The sequence below is a fragment of the Mesoplodon densirostris genome, chromosome 4, assembly GCF_025265405.1.
Source record: "Mesoplodon densirostris isolate mMesDen1 chromosome 4, mMesDen1 primary haplotype, whole genome shotgun sequence".
Taxonomy (NCBI): Eukaryota; Metazoa; Chordata; class Mammalia; order Artiodactyla; family Ziphiidae; genus Mesoplodon; species Mesoplodon densirostris.
Genome location: NC_082664.1, coordinates 121,606,519 through 121,620,002, shown reverse-complemented (window position 1 = coordinate 121,620,002; position 13,484 = coordinate 121,606,519). Strand labels below are relative to the sequence as shown.

At 37.8% G+C, this 13,484-nt stretch overlaps 1 protein-coding gene across 1 annotated transcript in view; it reads left to right on the top strand.

Moving 5' to 3' along the window:
• The window catches only part of ARIH1 (ariadne RBR E3 ubiquitin protein ligase 1), a 122,807-nt gene that overhangs the window by 46,193 nt on the left and 63,130 nt on the right, over positions 1 to 13,484 (top strand). The gene's annotated exons all lie outside the window — the stretch shown is intronic.

Genomic DNA, 13,484 nt, shown 5'->3' with positions numbered 1-13,484 from the left:
AATAAGATCTTCCTTTAATTACTTAAAACCTTCATGCCCATAAACCTTTAAATCTACCTTAGGTGTAATAATGACATTTCTTCAGTAAAAACAAAGAAGTTGCTCCAGGGATAGTATCCTTGCCACCAAAACAGCTGTTTGGACTGACTGGTTTGTTCTCTGTTTCTGTGCAGGATTAAATTCCATTGGGTATTTTCTCTCTGGAAATGTTTCTGGTTCCAAAAGGGAAGAAATTACTGGGACTGGAGAATGATAATAATAGTGCCATTCTTTATCTTTTTCTCTTCCTTAAATTGGAAATTTGGGGCACTTTGTGGTAGGATGAGAGCCTTTATTCTATCAGCCTTATTCTCTCAGTCTAAAATTAGCAATTCTAATTTTAATTTAAAAATTACAACTAGTTTTTGTTATGAACTGAGAACCCAAATATTATGAGAAGTAAATGGAAAATATTTCCCATTTGATTTTTAAAATCAAAAGCACTTTGCAAAACAGATATTAAATAATACCAAGAATATTACCCAGTTTCTCACATCTTGCACCCCAGCTACAATTTAATAGTAACAACAATAATTCTTAATTATTGAGTCCTCTGTGCCAGGCATTATTTAATTTTATCCAGGTGATAGCTTTATGGAGCTGCAAATTATCCCCACTTAATTGATACGGAAACTAAGACTTAGAGCTTGATATGTTTATCTCAGTTTTGTAACGCAAGGTGTTAGCACTCAAACTCAGGTTTGTTAGACTCCAAAGCTTATGTTCTTAAACACATACTATACAGCTTTCCCAAGGTTCATGAAGAATAAAATCCTTGACTAGTGTGATTTTTCTTTTTTTTCTTTTTCCCATGGAGCTGACCGCCTTTTTTGAAGTCAGTGGTATTTCTTAATTTTGCTCATATTTATTTTCAGACTTACTTTATGACACAAGAAAGTTGAGGAAAAAAGTAGTTTTCATTGATTACATCTGATACTCTTCTACTGAACTAGACTTATTTACAGTTTGTTTCTTATTAATATATCTCTCCAAAGACATTCTCACGTTTGTCCTACAACACTGTTGACACTGCTGAAAGCATTTTTCAATTAAATATTGTAGAACTTAAGTGTGATGAGTATGAATTGAAAATTAGGCAGCTTCTGGGAACTTCTAGTGTGAATGAACTTTTCAGTTTCTCCTTGTAATTTCAGTTTCTATTTTACATCTTCTGGAGATATGTTACTGGGTACTTGTAAATGTTTAAATAATGTTTTTAAATCATTACGCAATATCTTTTTGTGTCATTTAATGAGTTTCACATTACTGTATCCTGTGTTGTCTGATAGTAGCACTGCTACACTTTATTTCATAATTACTAATATGTTTATATTTCACTACTGATTTACCTTAATTTGTGCTTTATATTTACCATGTTTTCTGTTTGGTTAGTTTCTTGACTACTTTCTTGGTTTGATCAAGTTTTCTTTCCCTTTTTCCCCCCCTTATAATTTCAAAGTTACATATTTTATTTCAGCTTTTCTAGGGGTCAACCTTACAATTTGTATATGCATAGTTATATGTATATGCAAAGTTTATAACAATATTTAGTCACACTATTTATATCCATGCCCTGCATAAGACAAAAACTGTAGCATACTTTTCTTCTCTATCCTCTGCTCTTCCCCTCTCAGTTGGATAAGTTGATAATATTTGAATTTTTCATTTCATGTTAAGCATTTTTACTATCAGTGTATTTAACTTATGTTTTTTTTGGCTAATTTGTTTCTTGCATGCTACTGTTTTCTCCAGATGTACTTTTTTTCCCTCTAGAATAATACATCCTTTAGTCATTTAAGTCAGGTTTCATATGTGATCAGTTTTTGAGTGCTCTAAGAGAAATCCTTAATATTCTGAAATTTTGGAGTAGGTTTTGAAAACATAGCTAGTTGGGCACTTTAAGTATGAGGACTCATGTTTTTGGTTTGGGAAATTCTTATCTGTTATTTCTTTAATATTATCTTTTCTCCATTCTCTTGGTGCTTTCTAGAATTCCTGTTGGTTACATGTTGAAACTTCTGGATTTTTTTCACCTTTTTTCAAAATGTTTCTTCTGTACTTGTCTTTCTGCTTTGGTCTGTGGAAGTTCCTCAGGTTTACCTTTAATTCACTAACTTGCTTTTCTTTCTGCCTCCATTCTGCTATTTAGCCATCTTGAATTGTTTATTTCAACTGTATCCAACATATTCATTTTATTCTTGTTTTGTGGATGCTGTCTCTCAACATATAACTGTTACACTAGAGTTTTCTTCTAGACTGTTTATCAATAAATAAACATAGAGAGGATTTAAAATATGAATTGGTATTTGGTGTACCCTTCAGAGTATATTATTTTCAAATTGATCACATTCTGGGCTATAATAAATTCCAAGAAAAATTGATATGTGTTCTATTTTCACTCTTGCAAAAAACTCTTAGAATCCCAAAATGGAATTATTAAAATAATTAGAACTAAATAATGGGAGGACAAATGTGGGATGTAGCTGAAGAGGTACAGGGAGATTTACAGTCTTAGTATCTATAAGAAAAAAGATAAATAGGTAGAAAACCAAGTGAGGCTTTGAAACAGGAAGTTAGAAAAATACAAAATAAACCCAAAGAGAGTAGAATAGGTATTTAAGATGAAAGCAACATTAATGAATTAGAGAACAAAAATAAATAAAGCAGAAAGATGGATCTTTGAAATGGATTTTTAAAAAGGGAAATATCAAGAGAATGAGGAAACAAGCCACTGACAGGGAGAAAATATTTGCAAAAGATATCTGTTAGCCAAAATATACAAAGAGTTCTTGGAATTCAGCAGTAAGAAAAAGAACCAATTTTAAAATGAGCAAAAATCTTAATAGATACCTCACTAAAGAAGATACACAGATGTCAAATAAGCGTATGAAGATATATTTAACATCATACATGATCATTAGGGCACTGCTAATTAAAATGAAGTTGCTAGTTAAAATTACCACTACACACCTATTAGAATGGCCAAAATCCAAAACACAGGGACTTCACTGGCAGTCCAGTGGTTAAGACTCCGAGCTTCCACTGCAGGGGCCATGGGTTTGATCCCTGGTTGGGGAACTAAGATCCTACATGCCACGCAGTGCGGCCAAGGGAGAAAAAAAAATTCAGAACACACCACCAAATACTGATGAGGATGTGGAGCAACAGGAACTCTCACTCATTGCTGGTGGGACTGCAAAATGGTACAGCCACTTTGCTTCTAATTTGGCAGTTTCTTACCATACAGTCCAGTCACGCATTTTGGTATTTACCCAAATGAGTTGAAAACGTAAGCCCACCAAGACCTGCACATGGGTATTCATAGCATCTTTAGTCATAATTGCTAAAACTTGGAAACAATCAAGATGTCCTTCAGGAGGTGAATGGGTGAATAAACTGTGGCACATTCAGACAATGGAATGTAATTCATTGCTAAAAAGAAATGAGCTATCAACCCATGAAAAGACACGGAAGAACCTTAAATACATATTACTAAGTGGAAGCAGCCAATCTAAAAAGGTTGCATACTGTATGATTCCAACTATATGACATTCTGGAAAAGGCAAAATTACGGAGATAATGAAAAGATCATGATTAGAGGGAGGGAAGGATGAGTATGTGGATCAAAAGGGATTTTTAGGGCAGTGAAAGTGTTCTGTATGAAACTGTTATGATGGGTATATGTCACTATACATTTGTCTAAACCCATAGAATGTACAACCCCAAAACTGACCCCTAATGTAAATAAACTATGGACTTGGGTGATAATGATGTGTCAGTAGTGTAGGTTCATTGATTACATCAAATGTACCACTCTTATGTGAGGTGTTGATGGTGGAGGAGGTTGTGTTGTGTGTGTGTGTGGCGGCGGGGTATATGGGAAACCTCTGTAATTTCTGCTTAGTTTTGGTTTGAGCTTAAAACTGCTATTAAAAAAGTAGGACTTCCCTGGTGGCGCAGTGGTTAAGAATCCGCCTGCCAATGCAGGGGACACGGGTTTGAGCCCTAGTCCAGGAAGATCCCATATGCCGCAGAGCAACTAAGCCCGTGCACCACAACTACTGACCCTGCGCTCTAGATCCCACGTGCCACAACTACTGAAGCCCATGCGCCTAGAGCCCGTTCTCCACAACAAGAGAAGCCACCACAATGAGAAGCCTGCGCACCGCAACGAAAAGTAGCCCCCCCCCTGCAGCTAGAGAAAGCCCGCGCATAGCAACGAAGACCCAACGCAGCCATAAATAAATGAATGAATGGGTGAATGAATGAATAAATAAATAAATGTGAAGTCTATTTTGAAAAAAGGGAGGGAAATAAACCATTGGCAAATGTGATTTGGTAGGAGGAAAAGGCACAAATAAACAATATTGGAAATAATGCATAATTGTGGTTAGGAAAAATATTTCAAAATTTTAAATTAATACTGTGTATACCACTTTTACCACTAAGTTCGAAAGCTTAGAAATGGAAATTACCGCTCCCCACCCCCCCAAAAAAATACAAAAACAACTGTGGAAAAATGTAATAAATATACTAAAAGATCCCTCTCCTTCCCCCAAAAGCACTAGATGATTTTATGGGTAAGTTCTGACTTAATAAACCTTTAAGGAACTGCTAGTTTTTCTAGTTCTGAAAAACTATTTCAGAACATAGAAAAAGATAGGACATCATTAATTCATGTTAGCCAAATCAGAATAACCCTGGTTACAAAATTTGACAAAGACAGCATAAGAAAACCATCTTCATTATCAACATACCTTTTGAATTCATGGATAAAATAATTGAATTGAAAGAATTAATGGTCTAGTAGGATTTCTCCTAGGAATGCAAGAATGGGTCACCATTGGAGAAAAGACTTGTCTATAACATTTACTACTTTTAACACGGTAATGAAGAGAAACCAAGAGGTAATTATAATGAATGCCAGCAATGTATTTAATAATATTGTGCATTTACCCCTGTGTTAGAAAAATTTTTTTGCAAACTAAAAAGGTAATTTCTTAACTTAATAAAGGGTATTAACTAATAATCTACAGCAAAATTATATTTAATTTTGAAACGTTAGTTACTGGCTGTTACCACCATTTAAATGTATTGGAAGTTCTGATAAGTAAAACATGGAAAATTAAATAAGTGGCATGAAGATTGTTTTGGGGATTGGAGGATTATGGATTTTTTAAAAGATTCTTTATGCTTTTTTGTATTCTGTGAATTTTCCTCAATAATCACAGAACTCTATAATAAAATAACTATTTCAGAAAGCAAGCACTCATTTTTAATGAAAACACTTTCTTTTTAAAAAAGGAAGAGAAATTCTATATAGACAATATAATCAATGCCTAGGAGACTCAAGAGAATCAATTGATAAACTATTAAAGTGGCTCTACATTAGAATCACCTGAGAATTTTTAAAGTGCCAATGCCGAGGCCCCTTTCCATTCCTCCCTCTCCCCTCACCCCTCACCCCATTAATACCCTTGGAAAATGAAAAGAAGCATGGAATGTAAGGAGGTTTAGCTTCAGTGATACTGCGCCTCCCAATTCGTGAGTATAAAAATGAAGGTTACTCATATGATAAACTTGTAATTATTTAGGATCCCAGGAGTTACAAAGTTAGACAATATGGCCAGTAAATTTTGTTACATAACATTAAAAAAAGATCTTGCTTCCCACTGGGTAACACAGAATGTATTCAAGTGTTATTTAGATTCATTCGACGTACTTAAAGATGATTCTTAGTCAAAATTGTGAAGTGTTTTAAATTTAGTCCTCTCTACTCTTCTTTCTTATTTCCATATACTAGGCATATAAATGTTTCTTTTATTTTATTCATTAGTGAGCCATAGTCCCAGCCCTGGAGGGGGGAATTCATGGTCCAGTGGGGGCAATAAAAGTATAAATAGATTCTTGCCAATAATTCTTCTTACTTGCCCCCCCGGCCTTCTAGTCTACAGTTTAAACAGATCTGTCCTGATCCTAAAAATGAGCGATATATTCTTTTTAAAAATACGTTTTGGTGCAGGTGGGGAGGGGCCATTTTAACTTTTTGGTCTCTTTTGTCTCTAATAGCCATTTTCCAGACCTTTGCTGTTTTCTTTCTTACCCAGCCTTCTGTTTTTTAACTCTATAGATTTATTTCATTTCTCTTTTACAAATTAAATAGAATTTTCTCTATTCTCTAGGTTTCTTCCCATGCTTCTCCAGGTGAAGCAAAACAGAGAAAATCGGATAATCAGAAGTGCAGCAGTAACAAATCTGTCCTTCTTCTTTAAGGCCAACCTTTCCATCTGGACTCTGATTCTATCATAATTTTTGTGGGATGTTCCTTCCATTATTTCATTTGTCATATCTTGAACCGTCTCCTTTTCTGGTGTTATCAGTCAGGCTTTTTAGTTGTCAACAAACTTTAAGAGGTTAAGTGGAAAAGACATTACGTATTGAGAATCAGCCACGAAGTGTGTGAGTCCAAGAAAATGCCAGAAATCAGAGTCAAACTATTCTAATGGAAGAGCTGTTGCTGTTGCCATTGGGCACGGGCATCACAGCTCGTAGCATCAAATATTGGGCACGTGACACCATGACTAGTACTTCTGCTATTGCAGCCTTTGAAAGCTGGGTATCTCCTTACCTCTTTGGTAGAATGAATTTCTCATGGACCCTTCTTCAGTACTATACATAAACTAAAGATCACCCTGCTCCTGCCAGGCATTTATCCTCCCATCAGGAGAGACTGAGAAAGTGAGTTGTCCTTCTCTCTCTTTTTATGACAATTCCAGCTTCTGTCTGCCTTTCTGAATCTCCTATTTATTTATTTATTTATTTATTTATTTAAATTAATTTATTTATTTTTGGCTACGTCTTCGTTGCTGCGCATGGGCTTTCCTCTAGTTGTGGAGAGCAGGGGCTACTCTTTGTTGCGGTGCACAGGCTTCTCATTGTGGTGGCTTCTCTTGTTGCAGAGCACGGGCTCTAGGCATGTTGGCTTCAGTAGTTGTGGCACGCAGGCTTAGTTGCTCCACGGCATGTGGGATCTTCCTGGACCAGGGCTCGAACCCATGTCCCCTGCGTTGGCAGGCGGATTCTTAACCACTTTGGCACCAGGGAAGTCCCCTCTTTATTTCTTATACTACACATTAGTAGTACAGAACTTTTAAGGTGGTCACCAAATTCATTTTTGTGTTGCCTCAACTTTGGAAATGTTTCCTTTATCTGACCACAGAGTTTCTGTGTGTGTCAATATAGGCTATTAGCTCCACAGCTCTAGGGAGCACCTTTGGAATTATACTGTCATGGGCCCTCTCCTAGCATACCTTTCTTATTGTCCTGTGTTCTGATTGTTCTTCAAAACCCTACTTAAGGTTTACGTCTAAGATGACTTTTCTTATTTCTCAAGACAGTTAATTACTCTTTCCTTTGTGCTTTACTATGTATTTGGTTTGATATTTCACCACTTCTGTTAGAGTTCCTTGTGTAGAAAATACCTCACTAGTCTTTCATTCCTAGCACCTAACACAACTCCTAATATATATAGTTAGTGTTTAGTAAATATTTTAATTAAATTCAGCCCGTTCTAGGTTTTGTTTTCTACAATAGAACTTTTATTTAACTTATTATGTGCATGTAAATCAGATTTTCGTTTGGCAGGAGTTAGAGCCAAAACACCCCCACCACAGCCACCCTGTGCCAAATTAAGCTCCTTTAAAGTTGGTAACAAGTAAAAAATCGGTTATCTTCTTTCCTGCAGCTGAGATTCTTCTCTTACAGGTATTTTAAGACTCATTTTAGTTGACAGTATATAAGGTGAGTGTAAAAGAGTTAACTGGCCTGTCTGAGGTGAGGGGAAATACAGGTGGCTGATGACTCACTACTTTAAAATGGACTGGTATGATCAAAGAATCTTAAAAACCGGTATCAGTCTTTTCCAGACTATGTTACAAATAGCTTTTCACTTTTCATTCTGAAGCATTAACACCCATTTAGTGATTAGGTACTAGAGTTAGCCCTTGTATATTATTATGATAGTATGGAGCTTTCCTTATACACATTAATAATAGTATATCATTTCACAGTTAACTGCTGGAATGTGAAAGTAAATTTGGTTTGTCAGATGTCTGGCTTTTGTGATAGCATTCATTACTATTCTACAGTATAGTGAGGTCTTTCCTCTTTAAACAACTCAGGTATTATTGGGGAACAGTGTGTGGAAAGCAGCAAATGTACTGTCTTATTATACTATACTATATATAGTATAATATATTATACTATATTATACTTATTATATGTGGTTAAGAACATGGATCTTTGCTCCACCACCTACTAGCTGTATGAACTTGGAGCAGTTTTCTCCTTTATTGACCTCATGTGAACTTATTTCCTTTTATTTTTTATTTTTTAAATCCATTCTGTTGTCCCTAGTCTCCCTGCTATCTTGCTGCTTTATAAATTTCAAGAATTAGTTATGTGTAAGACATTGAGCAGAAGTTTAGTGATGAAGAGGTACACGCAACAATGTATCATACGTAGTTTCTATCCCCAAGGTACTTAGATACAAAGTTTTATGGGAATACATAAAAGGTTATTTGTTTCTCTTTTTTTTCCCACTGCTGAATATGGTTGTCTTTATTATTTTCTTGCCTAGCCCTATCTAAACAAAATGAAACTACAGGACTGAAATTAACAACCCATTAAAATTAGTAATAAGGTATGAAAATTATGAAGCTTTTTTTTTTTCAGGTAGTTAAGGGTAGTTATATTATTTAAAGTATGCAAAGTCCAGAGAGCCAGGGTAAGGTCTCCAAGGCTTCCTGGGGTAAGGGAGAGTGTCAAGGGGAACCTTGAAATTTGAAAGATAGAGGGAACACATGACTTCAAAGTAAGGCTAGAAATTTCACTTAAAAGAAAATAACATTTCTGACAATATTGACAAGAGCAACAATAGTACCTGCACAGTAGGATTGTGAGGAAGGAGAGAGACTGCCTGTAGGAAAAAGGAATTTTACATTAAAATAAGACAAGTTTCAAACTTACCTATGTTAACTATGATAGTGTTTCTACTATAGAGATCAGTTGGTTAAAAGATGGTAGAAGGTAATGATTCTAAAAGAAAACGAAAACAGCATTGACCTTTTTTTCTACTTAGCTCAGAACTCATTCATTTTGTGCACTATAGAGAGTGATGTGTGAGGCGTTTTATCATTATCAAAGGGTGTATCAAAATAGATGATTTTTTCCCCCGTGTGTTTTTCACTGTAAAAGATGTCTGTTTTTTATGACAAGCTTTAAAAACTTGTTAAAAAGTTTGGTTTTCAACACATACAAAAGGTTATTAAAATCTGAAATAAAAATGCTGCTTTGGCTCAGATCTTGGCCTGCTAGTCTGCATGCAGAACTCTTCTGGCCCACGCAGACACAGAGGCACATGGAGCTTTTCTCTTCTGGCTCCATAAAAGGCTATTTCTGACTTAGGTGAGAAAGAATTTATTGATGAGATGGCATTTGATTGGACCTGGAAGGGCGGGGGGTGGAAGGGCAATGTGGAAATCTGGGCATTTCAGGTTCAGAAAATAAGTTGGCATGGAGGGAGTTTAAGGAACATGTATTGAATGGTAATGAGATTTAGAGTGGCTAGAGTACATGAAGAATAGAGGGGAAATGATTGGATGTGTTTAGTAGGAAGTACATTATGGAGGACCTTGAATGCTTAGCAAATAAATTTGGACTTCTTTCCTATTGAGTAAGTTTTATGCAGAAATGTAATACAAGAGCATTATTGTAGAAAAAAATCTTACAGTAGCAGTATAAGCTGATTAGAGGCAGGAAGGCGAATTGGAAGACTATTTCAATAATACAGATAAAAGGAAAACGTTGGCTTGACTTAAGTTGGTGACAGTTAATTGAAAGCAGAGTGTTGATGTAAGAGATGTGAAGGAGTTTTAACTGAGACAGAAAATACAGGAGACTGGGAAACTTCTGGTAATTTGGACTATTCCATCCACTAAATACAATAATACAAGCTAGATGGGGCTTCCCTGGTGGCGCAGTGGTTGAGAGTCCGCCTGCCGATGCAGGGGACACGGGTTCGTGCCCCGGTTCGGGAAGATCCCACATGCCGCGGAGCGGCTGGGCCCGTGAGCCATGGCTGCTGAGCCTGCGCGTCCGGAGCCTGTGCTCCGCAACGGGAGAGGCCACAACAGTGAGAGGCCCGCATACCGCCAAAAAAAAAAAAAAACAAACAAGCTAGATGAAATATTGAAACATCTTTTAAAAAATCAAGAACATCAAAGAATGACTTCCCTGGTGGTGCAGTGGTTAAGAATCCGCCTGCCAGTGCAGGGGACACGGGTTCGAGCCCTGGTCCGGGAAGATCCCACATGCCACGGAGCAACTCAGCCCTTGTGCTATAACTACTGAACCGGCGCTCTAGAGCCCACGAGCCACAACTGCTGAGCCCATGTGCCACAACTACTGAAGCCTGCGTGCCTAGAGCCTGTGCTCCACAACAAGAGAAGCCACCGCAATCAGAAGCCCGTGCACTGCAACGAAGAGTAGCCCCCACTCGCCACCAACTAGAGAAAGCCCGCACACAGCAACAAAGACCCAAAGCAGCCAAAAATAAATAAATGAATAAATTTAAAAAGAAAGAACATCAAAGAATTAGAAAAATAGGAATTACAGTGTTAAGGCCCAAGAGAATGTGGAAATCTAGACAAATGAGCCAAGCACCGCAGTCTGCTTTGCCCTAGAAGTATGTGCTGATCCAGAAGAGGTGGCTAAGAGACTGAGCTGTGATTTTTGTTGGCCTCTGGTTAGTGGGAAAAAAGTTGGAGTTCTCGGCCCACCGAGAATGGGGATTAGGTAAACCAGCTCCTCTAAAGACTGAAGATATATTCAGGTCATCTGGGTGGCCCAGAAAACCTTAAGCCTTGAACTTAGATTAAGATGGTCCCAGGCTGTTAATGTACCCAGGCACTTGACAGAAGCAAGTGTAAATCTTTTCTAGGAAAAGAACATAAGGCCTCACTCAGACTACTTCCTCAAATTATTTTTGTAATGAAAACATACTAATTTGGGACTCCAGATGTTAGAATTAGTCAGACATAGACTAAAATGGGTATGCTATCATAAGGGAACTAGAAAGTATGAGCTGTTGTACAGATTTGAAAAAAAACCTTATTAAATAAGCAAAATTAACTCAGTGGATTAGTTTAACAGTAGGTTGGACGAAGCTAAAGAGAGGTTTAGTGTACTAGAAGATCAAAACACTTCAGAATTAAGCACAGACAATAAAAGATGGAAAATACACAAGAGAAGTTAAGAAAATAGAAGATAGAACAAGAAGATCTCCCTTGAGTTTAGAAAAAGAGGAGAAAATGGGGCAGAGATGATATTTGAAGGTAAAATGGCTAATTTTCCAGATTGGTAAGAGACAAAATTGCCCTAAGAAGCTTGACAGTTCCCATGCATAATAAAATACTGTTTCATTGATTGTAAGATGTAGTTTTTCACATCTTAGAAATCTGAATGCATCTTTCTTTTTTTTTTTTTTAAGATTCAGGATTACTCTTTTTTAATTTAATTTTATTTATTTATTTTTGGCTGCATTGTGTCTTCGTTGCTGCCCACGGGTTTTCTCTAGTTGCGGCGAGCGGGGGCTACTGTTCGTTGTGGTGCGCGGGTCTCTCACTGCGGTGGCTTTGCGGAGCACAGGCTCTAGGCACATGGGCTCAGCAGTTGTGGCACGTGGGCTCTAGAGCACAGGGTCAGTAGTTGTGGCACAAGGGCTTGGCTGCTCCACGGCATGTGGGATCTTCCCAGGCCAGGGCTCGAACCCGCATCCCCTGCATTGGCAGGCGGACTCTCAACCACTGCGCCACCAGGGAAGCCCTGAATGCATCTTTCAATTGACGGCACCTTACAGTCCAACAAGATTGAAAATGTGACTTATGTAAAAATTTTCCCATTTCACTTTCTGATAAGATCATGAAATTTTGGTACTAAAGAATTTTATTTTACTTTTAAAAATTAATTAATTAGTTAATTTTTGGCTGCGTGGAGTCTTTGTTGCTGCTCGTGGGCTTTCTCTAGTTGCCCTGAGTGGGGTCTACTCCTCATGGTGGTGCGCATGCCTCTGATTGCGGTGGCCTGTCTCGTTGCAGAGCACAGGTTCCAGACACACGGGCTTCAGTAGTTATGGCTCGTGGGCTCTAGAGCGCAGGCTCAGTAGCTGCGGCGCACGCGCTTAGTTGCTCCACGGGCCCAGCCGCTCCGCGGCATGTGGGATCCTCCTGGCTCAGAGCTCGAACTCGTGTCCCCTGCATCGGCAGGCGGATTCCCAACCACTGCACCACCAGGGAAGCCCCCCAAAGCATTTTAGATTTTATGAAATATGGTAAAAAGAAATTCACATTTTAAAACATCATAGTGAAACTATAAAAATAAAGAGAAAATCATAAAAGCAATAAAGATACAAAAAGATTACTTTTAAAAAGTGTGAGAGGACTTCCCTGGTGGTGCAGTGGTTGAGAGTCCGCCTGCTGATGCAGGGGACACGGGTTTGTGCCCCAGTCCAGGAGGATCCCACATGCCGCGGAGCGGCTGGGCCCGTGGGCCATGGCTGCTGGGCCTGCGCCCCGGTCCGGGAGGATCCCACATGCTGCAGAGCAGCTGGGCCCATGAGCCATGGCCGCTGGGCCTGCGCGTCCGGAGCCCGTGCTCCACGGCGGGAGAGGCCACAGCAGTGAGAGGCCCGTGTACCGCAAAAAAAAAAAACAACTGTGAGAGTGTGTGTGTATGTAATGTATATAGAGGGAAAAATAGATATAGAAAGTGTATATTATATTTACATTCTTCTAGAGAACAGCTGACTTCTCAATAGCAAAAGTGGAAGTGATGGTAGGATGATACCTCAGTAGGTGAAAGAAAATAAGTGCTAAGCTAGAATAGTGTAATCATAGAAAATGTATTTAGAAACAGTGCTATCTTTTAATTAATATAGATGGCTTTATGTTGTACCTAGGCTTTATATTTAAAATTTTATCAGTGTTGATTTAAGTCTCAAATATTCATAATTGCTATTTAAGCAACTATTTGAATGTTAAGGGGAAAAAATTGTGGAATGCAGCCTAATTTGTACTAAAAAGTGTATAAATTAGTGTTAAGTGCATGTATCAGGATAGTAATGAGCTAAGCATTCATCTTAAGCCTCAAGTTAATGAGCTAGATGTGTCAAGATAGAAAAAGAGCAACAAAATAAATTAAGAGAAAATAGAAGAAGAAATAACAGAGCAGACTTTAATAAAATGGAAAAGAAACATACAGTAAAGGGGATTAAGAAGCCAAAAGATGAGATTAGCCAAGGAAAGAAAGCACAAATAATATCAGTAATGAAAAGGAATGTCACTTTGGATCCTGCAGATATTTTAAAAAAACCACGAAAACCCAACCTC